Source organism: Acinonyx jubatus, chromosome B3, assembly GCF_027475565.1.
Source record: "Acinonyx jubatus isolate Ajub_Pintada_27869175 chromosome B3, VMU_Ajub_asm_v1.0, whole genome shotgun sequence".
In the NCBI taxonomy this organism is placed as follows: Eukaryota; Metazoa; Chordata; class Mammalia; order Carnivora; family Felidae; genus Acinonyx; species Acinonyx jubatus.
The window spans coordinates 9819541-9832326 of NC_069386.1; the positions used below are offsets into that span (position 1 = coordinate 9819541).

The following is a 12786-nucleotide window of genomic DNA, read 5'->3' on the forward strand; positions in this document are numbered from 1 at the left end:
CTGACCCATACATTCAGAAGCCCTAACCCTATCCCATACCTTCCATTAAGCAATCTTACGGTAACTCTTTAAGGAAACACAAAACAGACTTTGCACGGTAGAGAAGACCCATCGGTGTGTCACTTTCCTAGGATACAGCAATCTAGATACAGTCCAAAGGATAAAAAAAAAAAAAAAAAAAAAAGTCATTGTCACATAAGGCCCTACTACATCACTCAGCCTAAGATAGCTGAGAATATACACATACAGTGATAACAGCCCGAAAGAGGCGAGTGCAGGCAGGGAAAGCAGAAGAACTTTAAAGATAACTAAAAATTTGTTTAAACAGAAAAGCCAATTAAGGGCCGCCTAGGTGGCTCAGTCGGTGAAGCATCCAACTTCAGGTCAGGTCATGATCTCACAGCTCATGAGTTCGAGCCCCGTGTTGGGCTCTGTGTTGACAACTCAAAGCCTGGAGCCTACTTCCGATTCGATCCTCTCTCTCTCTCTCTCTCTCTCTCTCTCTCTGCCCCTTCCCTGCTCATGCGTGTGCACTCTCTCAAAAATAAACATTAAAAAAAAAAAAGGCAAATTAATCACCAACTAGCTTTTCACCACAGCCACAATCTAACAACCACTTATTCAGTAAATACTATGAGTCACTAACATATACTTGGGAGCTAAGTGCTAGTGAAAGGTGGGACACGAGCCCAGTGCAGGGAGTAAGACATTAACATAAAAGTTTATAATACAGTATAGAAATAGAAAGCAGTATGCCAAAAGGCTTGAGAGGTCAGAGAGATGATATCCAACTGTAAGAATGAAGCAGAATTAACATAAGAAATATCTCAACTTCAGGGGCGCCTGGATGGCTCAGTCGGTTAAGTGTCCAACTTCAGCTCAGTTCATGATCTCATGGTTCGTGAGTTCAAACCCCACATCAGGCTCCGTGCTGACAGCTCAGAGCCTGGAGCCTGTTTCAGATTCTGTGTCTCCCTCTCTCTCTGCCCCTCTCCCACTCATGCTCCATCTTTCCCTCTCTCAAAAATAAGCATTAAATAAATAAATAAATAAATAAATAAATAAATAAATAAATAAATATCTCGACTTCAGTTCAGGTCATGATCTTGCAGTTTGTGGCTTTGAGCCCCACGTCGGGCTCTGCTCTTACACTGCAGAGCCTGCTTGGGATTCTCTCTCCCTTCCTCTCTCTCTGCCACTCCCTCGCTCAAGCTCGCTGTCTCTCTCTCTCTCTCTCTCAAAATAAATAAGCTTTAAAAAAAAAAAAAAAAGAAATATCTTTCAAGGCTCCTATCAAAAACTACATCGAATTTGGACATGCAGAGATGAGAAGAAATATTCTGTGTGTCCCAGAGCCCAATATCAGCATTCGTATACAAAGCGATGGATATGTTTCTCAAATGCATGAATGGGCCAGGGCACATGCTAGATGTGCAGTTGAACATGGCCAGAGAACAGCTTTTAAGGCATGTCAGGATGAAACTGTGGCAAGCCTCACTCAGATTTTACTCTGTGGACATTGAGGTCAGTGATACAACCAAAGCTGTGCTTCTGGAAGAATAAACTGACAGAACATAATGGGTAACAGCTAAAGAGAAACTCTGCCATTCAATATATACAGTTGACTCTTGAACAAAGTGGGGGTTAAGGGTGCCAACCTCCAGTGCAGTCAAAAATCCACTGTAACTTTTGACTCCCCAAAGACTTAGCTACTAATAGTTGACCAGAAGCCCTACCAATAGCAGTCAATGAACACATATTTTATATATCATACATACTACATTCTATCTTCTTACAATAAAGCTAGAGAAAAGAACATATTAAGAAAGTCATAAGGAATAGAAAACACATTTACAGCACTGTATTGTATTTATCAAAGAAAATCCACATTATAAGTGGACACACACAAGTTCAAACCCCTGTTGTTCAAGGGTCACTGTATTTGTAATATCACTGAGCTCATCTGCATCCAAAGTAATTTTGCTCTGTTCTTGGTCAGTCCCTCTCCTCGGCGGTTCATTACACTAATGATTACTGATGATGCATGAAGTAACATCAGGACAGGCCAGGTTACACCATGAAAACAAAGGACTAGTAGTTGTAAGAGGCAGATCACAGTAAAGTTTACTTCTCACTCACTCCAAGATCACCATGTCTCCAGGCTACTCTCCAGGGCAGCTGTCCTACAAGCCCTCACTCAGATTCAACCTGCTTTAATCATATGGTACGATTCCAACAGTGGGAGCACGGGAGGACTTCCCATCAACTTTTAAATGCTTCTTTCCAAAAGGAACACCTCATTTCTGCTCACATTTCATTGGACAGAGGAAGTCACAGGACCACATGCCTTGAAAAGGAAATGGATCCTCCACACATGTAAGAAAAGGCAACTAGAAACCTGATGAGAGGCGCCAAAGCCCATCAAAATGTGACGTCTTTCACAACACCCAGTAATCAACTATTACGTTTTGAAGAAAACACATGCCCAGTTTCTTTGCAATTAGGTAACCTGTTCTTGAGGCATTACATTCCCATGCAGCCTTACAAGTGTCATGAATCTCATGAGGACTATGAAACAACCTAATCTGTGTATATTCACTAACTCTAAAGAATGTAGCATCATCTGTGGTAGGTTGTTCTGTTTTTTTGTTTTGTTGTTTTTTTAGTTTTTATACCTACTACTCTTTTAGAAACAGTTTCTAAGCTACTGAAAAACCATACAGACTATTCGTCTTGCTCTAATCTGAGAAATTTCTCATTTAATCCATATTTATAAAGGATAAGAGATAAGGAATATATATGCAGTCTGATCAAATCATTTCTATCTTATTAGGATTCTTTGGCATAGGAGCTCTTGGGTGGCTCAGTCACTTAGGCGGCCAACTCTTAGTTTTGGCTGAGGTCGTGATCTCACAGTTCATTAGTTCATGTCCCACATCTAGCTCTGTGCTGAGAGCACAGAGCCTGCTTGGGATTCTCTCTCTCCCTCTGGCTCTCTGCCCCTCCCCCCATCTCAAAATAAATAAATAAACTTTAAAAAAAAATCTCCTTGGCATAATCCAAGCAATTAAGAACAATAAAAGTTGCCCATTACTTGCATGACCCGAGTTAATTAATGAGAAACATGAGTAGCAATGGTGCTGTTAATAATTTCTTCAAGCTACAAATCTCCTATACATTTAAGAGACAAGCAAACAGAATAAAGAATGCACACATTTTAGAAACACAATCCTACTTGCAAACCCCAGCTCTCCCTACATGTGGGCCGTCAACCAAGCTACAGAATCTCTGTGAACCTCCATTTCCTCATCTACAGTACAGTTAATTCAGCTACTTCACAAAACCAGCCCCAGATGAAACAAGACATCTTACGTAAAAGGCTACAGGGTAGATATTTTTTAAAGTGGCAGATAGTATACGTTTGATAAGCAAGGAATATGGCTTTCTTTACTTTTTATCAGGATTCCCCAAGTTAGGAGCAGGAAAAAGGGCTTTAACTACTGCTTAGTTGAGAATATCTCATGAGCAGTTGACATCAGAGCATAGCCAAGCAGACACAATTATCCATCGTACTACACGCTTACTCGGCAATTGAGCCAATATTTCCCTAACTTTGAGAGAATTACACCAAGAACAAAGACAATGGGTGGGTATTCACAGACACCAAATCTCAGCATCAAAAGCCATTTTTAAGATGTTTTCGGTTAGATGTCTCCAAACTGATTTTTGACCATGGGACTTTCAGCAAACATTATAGGAAACCCACAAAAGTAACAGAAGAGATGGAGTGCCCAGGTGGCTCAGTCGGTTATGCGTCCGACTTCAGCTCAGGTCATGATCTCATGGCTTGTCAGATCGAGCCCCACATCGGGCTCTGTGCTGACAGCTCAGAGGCTGGAACCTGCTTCAGATTCTGTGTCTCCTTCTCTCTCTGTCCCTCCCCTGCTTGTGCTCTGTCTCTGACTCTCAAAAATAAATAAATGTAAAAAAAAAAAAAAAGGTAAAAAAAGTAACAGAAGAGGGTAGAGATGCTATTGGGGGACAGGTGTGGTCCCCTCCCCATGCTCTCTCCAAGTCCATTTGGCTCCCTGCTGTAATTCTAAGGAACCCTGGGGCTTGAAATCACCTTTAGGGAAACAAACAAACAAACAAACAAACAAAAATGGATACTTCCACTTTTTATGGCAGAAACTAGAGGTAGGGGAGTCTAAGTGACTCACCCAAGGTTGTCAGCAGCAAACTAAGTCTAGAACCCAAACTACCAAATGCTAGAGCTGAGTTTGTCCACTATTGTCCACTAATAATCAAGTTTTTCTTGCTACTGAATGCTTTGCATCAGAATTTGCCCTCATTTTTATCATGGTCTGTGCATTTCAATCTCCCAGCTTTAATCGGGCATTCTTACTTGCTTAGTACTCTTACCCTCATGTTACTCATTCTCTTATTAGTGCCTTCTCTGTTAGTCTTGTCATGTATCCAGAACAACTGCAGTGAAACATTTCACTCCCAACACTGATTTACCAAACCTATCATATTTGTGCCCAGCAGATCCATAAGACAGCAAAGAGAAAATAATGAGACGCAAAGGGAGTATCCTCTGAAATGTCAGATGCCAAGATCCTATTCCTTGCCTGACCTGCTCAGTGTTATCACTCCCTGTCCTGTATCTCCAAAAGGGCAGTTTACCAATGAAGGTTGGGATAAACATGACTAGTGAGGAAGAAGGATGACACACTTGTGAGAGTCGAGTCTAAATGATGTGGATGTGGGGCGCCCGGGTGGCTCAGTCGGTTAAGCATCTGACTTTGGCTCAGGTCATTTCACAGTTCGTGGGTTCGAGCCCCACGTCGGGTTTGGTGCTGACAGCTTGGAGCCTGGAACCTGCGTCGGTTTCTGTGTCCCCCTCTCTCTCTCCCCTCCCCTCCCCTGCTCACACTCTGTTTCTCTCTCTCAAAAATAAACATTAGAAAAAAAAATTTTAATAATGTGGATGTAACAGGGAAAAACAGAGACCCTGTGGGAATTCAGGTTGGCAGAGAGATGTCCTCAAAATCCCACAGAAAAGGGTCCTTCTAAGCCAAAACAACACCCAGACAGATAAACAAAATCTGAACAGTTCAAGAACAGGGTACGCTACATCAAACCTGGGCCATTCCAAGATGACCACAGAAACCCTCCCATAACAAAAAATAACCACCTGTGTGTTCCAGGACAACATTATAATGGAGGCCTCTTTTACTTCTAGTGGTATGATTTATCCACTAAATTAACCAGCTCTTTCTCTGTAACCAGGAACAGGCTAAAGATGAGTGAAATAATACTCCTGAGAATGCCCAACAGAAGCATGAACAGTGCCGCAAGATCAGCTTATGCACTTGACTTATGACTTGAAGGCAACAAACTCTTCCTACCCATTGCACAGAAAATCCTGATAAGTGTTATCTGATTGAAAATCACTGCTATCATAACGGGGACCAATTAACTCATCTTCGTCTCAAAGAAGAATGTTGGGCTATATTATATAAATGAGTGAAGAGCACAGTGCAATATTTAATTTGCTTATTTTCTTGCTTATTTAAACCAGAATGTCAACACTTGACTGTGATTTGGGGAACATATGGGGATTACGCATCTTCATAACTAAATGAGATAGAACATTACTTTTATTTATTTTTTTGACTTTATTTATTTTTTTAATGTTTGTTTTTGAGAGATAGAGGCAGAGCACAGCAGGGGAGGGGTAGAGAGAGAGAGAGAGAGGGAGGGAGGGAGACACAGAATCTGAAGCAGGCTCCTGGCTCTGAGCTGTCAGCACAGAGCCCAAAGAAGGGCTCAAACCCACAAACATGAGATTGTGACCTGAGATGAAGTCAGAAGCTTAACCGACCGAGCCGCCCAGGCGCCCCTTAGTACCTTATTTTTTTTTTTTTTTTTTTTTTTTAGCTAACCTCTATACCCAATGTGGGGCTCAAACTCACAACCCCCAGATCAAGAGTCACATACTCTATTGACTGAGCCTGCCAGGTGCCCCACATAACATTAATTTTAAAAGCTTCTAATCTGCATTTGGATATGCCACAGAATGGATACAGATAATCTCTCAGGAGCACTCTGTGTAGAGGGGACCTATCATCTCTATAATTCTTATCTGAAACTCTTCCTTGTCTCCTTGTTGGAGTTAATTTGGACTGAAAAGAGTAGCCAAAAGAATTTGAAATCAGTGACTCTCTTTATTGGAAAGTTTCCTTTATGTGCCTTTAAATATTGAGAACTCATCTTAGATGAATTCTCAGTGCTTAGGAGTGATGACCAGACTTCACAAATTTCTTCCTCTTCTTTTAGAAATACAGAGTTCTTTTATTTATAACTGGTTGCCAGTAATCTAGTAATTCTATGAGTAATTCTATTATGGCATTTAGAACTTCCTTTTAAATGCTGGATTTTTTTAAACTTTCTTTCTAAAGGTTAGGGAGAAATGGTACACAGATACTCATACCAGACCAATGATCTAAGCTTTCTGAAGATAAACTTGACGATACCTATTAAAAGCTGTTGAAATGTACAGGCTTTGCCCTAGCAACTTCATTTCTGCAAGAAAGAGATAAAGGATATAAAGATGTACATACATGGTTGTTCATCACAGCAATGTTTACAACAGTACGAAGGAGGAAGGGAAGGAGGGAATAGGGAAAGAGGAAGTGAAAGGGAGGAAAGAAAAGACAACTATTCAACTGAGGGTAATTTGTAAACTGAGGATAAATCTAAATCCACACAATGAAATACTATATATAGCCACTAAAATAACTATGTAAGGGGCGCCTGGATGGCTTGGTCGGTTATGCATCCGACTTCAGCCCAGGTCATGATCTCACGGTCCGTGAGTTCGAGCCCCACGTCGGGCTCTGTGCTGACAGCTCAGAGCCTGGAGCCTGTTTCAGATTCTGTGTCTCCCTCTCTCTCTGCCGCTCCCCTGTTCATGCTCTGTCTCTGTCTCAAAAAGAAACGTTAAAAAAATTGTTTTAAATAAAATAAAATAAAAAAATAAAATAACTATGTAAGTTACTTGACACATGTAAAGGTAGAGTCAAGAAATGTTTTATAATCTGCTTGTACTCAGGAGCACACAGAATATGATCACATATGGTGTGTATATGTATATGTACACACACACACACACACACACACACACACACACACAGCCTCTACAAATTTTCAAGTCCAGAAAGAAAAAACACCAGACTGTACCAAAAAAAAATTTTCTAGGTAGTACCCATCTATTCACAGGTGTACTTTGTTCTTTTTATGTGTAATTCCTGAATTTCTAGAGGTACATCTACCATTCGTAATAAAACTAAAACAAAAAATGCCTTTCATGAATCATGAAAACTGAGGACTTCTTCAGCAAGAGGTAACAGAGCAGAAAGTTAACCATGAAAATAAATCTACCAGCCAAGTAAAAGTTACATAAAGTTCTGCCAAAATCACAGCTCACAACGGATGTCCCTTTCACATGATTACTTATTTCAAGTCTTGCTAGAAATGTTCTTGACGCACGCAGAAAAGGGCTTGTGCCCTAGAGTCAGAGACCCATGTTCAAGACCCAGCTCTGCCACATACCAACTGTGTGACCGCAAGGAAGTTGCTTAGCCTCAGTCTCCATGAAACCCAAAAGTAACAGACCCCACCTCTGAGAGCTGTAGGGATTAAAAAGAAAGAAGGCTATACAGAGCACCTAGTTCTAAGCCCGGCACATGGAAAGAAGTAATAAAATGATGGCAATTATTATCGTTACTATTCCTGCTCTCACATATTAATCAAGAAACACTGGGGCGCCTGGGTGACTCAGTCAGTTGAGCGTTCGACTGCAGCTCAGGTCATGCATGATCTCACAGTTCATGAGTTCAAGCCCCGCGCCAGGCTCTGTGCTGACAGCTCAGAGCCTGGAGCCTGCTTAGGATTCTGTGTCTCCTTCTCTCTCTGTCCCTCCCCTGCTCGCTCTCTGTCAAAATAAATAAACATTAAAAAAAAATTTTTTTTTAATCATGAATGCTTTAAGGGCAGCAACCGTGTCTTATTTGTGTTCCTCCCTGGATCCCTGGCACCTAATACTGTACCTGATGTACAGTAGGCCTTCATTAAATGCTTACTGAATGAAGTATACCTGAAATTAACTAATTAACCTCCCTGAACATCAATTTCCTTTCCCGGCAAAATCATCAAAACACCCTGCAGAGGTGAGAACTGGTAAACATGAGACACCTAGTTCAGGAAGAGGCTCCCAATAAACGACAGCTATTATACCCGTGAACTTGTCCCTGTAGGTTTCAAAAGGCACCAAAGCTGAAGGGAGAAAACAGATAACAATTTTTTCTCTGAATTTCCCTTCTTATTTGGGTCTATTACTTTTATTCGGGCTCAGGAAGGAAAATTCTCTCCTTCCAGGCACACATCCTAGCAGGCTATTAAAGTGATAATCTTCAGACGGCCACAAGCACTTTTGGCCAAGCAGCCAAAATAGTACCTTAGAATCTGTGAGCTTAGGATATAATATAAACAAAAAGGGACCATGAAAATCAGGAGATCAGTATTTCCGGGGGATTCAAATTAAAACTTTTTTTTCCCCCAAATTAAAACTTTTAACATGATCTGGATTAAGAAAGCACAAGAAAAATCAACACAATTTTTATATAATTACCAAATAATTATTAAGGAAATACGAGATTTATGAAGCTATTCTACTCCCTGACAAGCACTTTCTTCACAAAAATCAAAATAAATGGGAATGCATTTTGAGAAGAAAAGCAGATCAAGGGAAAAGAAAGTCACTAAATTCTACACAGGGAGGTGAAAAAACTACAGACGTGAAACCAAAATTCATTTTGTATAAATCATAACATTCCTATACTGGTATTGAGAGAGAAACAGTCATCTGAGGAGAAAGAAAAAAAAAAAAAAGCCCACCATAAAGGAGAAGAACTCAAAAACTGCCCAGATCAGTTATTTGTGTAGCTCTGCTTAATTTCCCACATCTAATTTGACAGAAACCTCAGATTTCATACAGAAGTGCTTAATGGAAGGTTTATGGTCCTAGTCCTGCAGCGATTCTGTCAAAAGACAAAAAGACTACTCAGCAATTCTTTCGCTTTGAGTTGAAGTTTTTGGTTCCATATCCCTGAAACACAGCATGCCGTGATTCACAGAGACGGCTTATGGTTTATAGTATTATACACTGGACTAAAAATACCATTTAAGAATCCCCATTAGGAAAATGATAGTTTTGTAGTGACTTTCAAGACAACTAGAATAAATATATTCAAGGGGTAAATTTTTTTTTTTAATTTTTTTTTAACGTTTATTTATTTTTGAGACAGGGAGAGACAGCATGAACGGGGAGAGGGTCAGAGAGAGAGGGAGACACAGAATCTGAAACAGGCTCCAGGCTCTGAGCTGTCAGCACAGAGCCCGACGCGGGGCTCGAACTCACGGACCGCGAGATCATGACCTGAGCCGAAGTCGGACGCTCAACCGACTGAGCCACCCAGGCGCCCCTCAAGGGGTAAATTTTATATGAAATGTCTCAGTGACACTTCGATTTAAAAAACAATGTATGAAAAAAAGGCAAGATCTTGCTAATTTTCTAGAATCTGGCATAATGGGTACACAGGGGTCAATGCTACTGTTTTGAGTATTTTTTTAGTATGTTTTAAAATTATTATGTGACATTTCTTAAAAATGAGGCAGACAAAAGAATTAGGTAGACAAGCCATACCTACAGTCTCACATCAGTCACCCACACGTCAGCGTAAAGCTGCTGAACAGGTTCAAACGTAAAGTGACAGGGACCTGCTCTGACCAAACACAAAAACCAGGTAAGAGTTGTACAGATTTTCCCACCTGACTTGGTCTACACTGGCCATCTTCCACTTAACATGGTGCTTCTCTTCCCCAAAAGGGATGATGTAACCCACCAAAATCAAACTACAACTGATGCTGGGAGGAGAAAACTAAAATCTGTTTATTCTCAACGGGGTAGATTTTATTAATGGTTCAATATAATATGTATATATAGTTATGTCACAAATTCATCCATCCATCAGCAATCCAAGTATTTCCTGCATAGCCACTAACATCTATATGCCATGCATGATGCCAGCTCCCAGGGATACGGTGATGAACGAAACAGATGAAATCTACCCTCCAGAAGCTTACAATCCAGAGGAAATACAGATGTAAGTGATTACCTTATCCCCACCGAGTCAAGTGAGCAGTGTGACAAATGAATCCTACTGAATTAACTAGAAAGGAGGAAAGGTACAGTGAGCAAAGACATTATGGAAAAGTTAAAGAGGTGACCAAAAACAGTACAACCCAAGATACTTAATGTATACAGGAAAAACAATCATTCGTCCTGGTTGCTGGCACAGTTTTTTAGAAAAAACACTTACTTCTACAGTTTACGATACTGTTCTAACGAACTAGGTGTTTCCAAAAGAAAACTCCCATCTTTTCTAATTTATATACATAATTTATCCTGGGGGGAAAAAATGTCTCATTTTTCAAAAAGGTAAAAAAAAAAAAAATTTTACCTATAGCCATCCTTTAAGATAAAAGTGACTTTAAATATTTAAGTCAATCCCAATTATTCAAAATTCACATATAGCATTGTCCAAGGTTCAGCTGTACAACGTTCCTTCCAAGTTACCAGAAATCTTGGCGGAAAAGGTTGAAGTTTAAACCTGGGTGTATTTAACATTACAAAAAGGTTCAAAAGCCAATTTATCATACTTTTAGGTTTTCAGATTTTCCAGAAGTGAAGAAAAGGGAAAGAGGAAAGAAGAGAAAGACCTGAAAAACAATACTATTTGACAGAGGGAAAAATTCAGGGCCATTCCTATCTGGCCCAATAAAGAGAACAGATTCCCACTGGTGATAAAGATTTAATCATATACACATCCAAGCTCTCAGAATTCTTCTCCTTTCTGCCACCACATACTAAGGTTTCTCTGGCATCGTCATCTAGACAAAGATTCATGAGGAGGTCCCTCTGAATGACTGGGCTATCAGCAATGATGAAAAGGAACTCACACGTCCTGTCCTAGGAAATCACCCAGACACAATATTTATCAAACAGTTCTATTTATTGCTCTGTATTAGAAAAAGAAAGATATTTAAAGTGCAGCAATGTGGCAGGCAACAATAGCATAACATAATTTAATCATTCCAACCAAAGTAGGAAGGAAGAAGTCATGGTGACTTTGAAGAATCCTCACTGGTGTTAAAATATCCTCTGTCTCTCTTCATGTCCAAGACCATAAGCTTCATATCCCCCTCCGGCCACCCCTGTAGCACTCAATGAAAGGTCAATACATGACTTCACTGAACAAAAGAACTCAGGGGCAGAATAAAACAGTACCCCGCTCAAGGTTGCACAGCTAGTTATGTGACAGAAACACAGCCGAACTGGGACCAAAGTCTTCCCCGCTCACTACACAACCTTGTCAAGTAAAAACTGTTTTACTGGGGGTAGAGGGGAAAGGAGATGGAATCAGGTGACAAGTGGGAGTGAGGAAACCAGCAAAGTATTCAGTTACAGGGTTATTATCTCCTAAGCCAGGAATGAAAAACAAAAAAAAAACCTTTCCCAGAAATTAGCACATGTAACGACTCTGTTCATCTGCCGGAGTCTCTGCACCAATCACTTCCCATCCCCTAAAACCCCACAGGAAGTAAGTAAGGACAATTCACATTTAAGGGACTAGAGAAAGGAAACTTGCAACACAGTTCAGTGAATCACCTGGGTCTTTCCCAGACCATCCTGAACCCTGTCTTTCTTTCAGTTCACCTAATTCCTTTGCGTTAAGCAGAAGATGTACACCCAAAACACATGCTTACTACAAGCTGATCCCGGCACAAAGCGAGGGGATTGAGGAAAGGTGCTCCAGAGACTGCAAGGTGCATACCTGCATTGTCCTCAGCACCCACCTAACCACTTCTGCACCACTAAAATGAACTTAAAAAACTGGTTTTTCAACTTCCAATATAGGTTAAACATGAACTAATTAACTGTTTGTAAAACACTTTGAAGATGTGAAAGAGTATGTAAATGTTAATTATTAATGTTGATCCACAAAGCTCCCCGCATGTCAAGTAAAATACAACCGTACTGGTAAGTTTCTGCTACTTTCAAGGCACAAACATGGAAGCCCAGCACGTTTTAAGAATTCTAGGAAAACTCTAAGGGCAAACCACAATGATTTTCTATTTACAACATGAACAAGCTGGAATTTTAAGCTGGCTATTCTGGATATAATTATATGAGTTTAAAAAAAAAAGTGACTTCTGGCATATATGTAATAAAACTAGAGTATGTTTAGAGTCACAAAGTCCTGGATGAAAATTACAGTTCATTGACCTGAAATGGGCAAAGTAAAATCTCTGAACCCCCGTTTTCTCATCAAAAAAGGTGGGGGTGGGGATAACACCTATCTTATAGGCTATTGTAAGGAATTAAGAGAATGTAAACGAACCACAAAACACTTGTAGGCACCTAGTAAAAGTTTCTTCTTCCTTTTAGTGACTTTACTTTTTAGAAAACACCGTTTAGGAAATACCCTTTGTCAAAAAATCGTTCTAGACTGCGAAAGTCTTTTGAAAACACTATCATGCTCCAACCATACGTACAGCACCATTTTGGCAGGAGAGCCCAGGCAAAAAGGCCGGTCATTCCTATCCACTGACCCATATATATCCTTAATCCTCAAACAGAGAAAGCACCTCAGTCAGGCC

General features: G+C 40.3%; 1 protein-coding gene and 1 non-coding gene across 5 annotated transcripts in view; one reads left to right on the forward strand and one right to left on the reverse strand.

Moving 5' to 3' along the window:
- Window positions 1–12786, reverse strand: part of AKAP13 (A-kinase anchoring protein 13) — a 329213-nt gene that overhangs the window by 303550 nt on the left and 12877 nt on the right. The gene's annotated exons all lie outside the window — the stretch shown is intronic.
- Window positions 4773–4854, forward strand: TRNAQ-UUG (transfer RNA glutamine (anticodon UUG)). The gene has a single exon. It is a non-coding gene; the product is annotated as a tRNA-Gln (tRNA).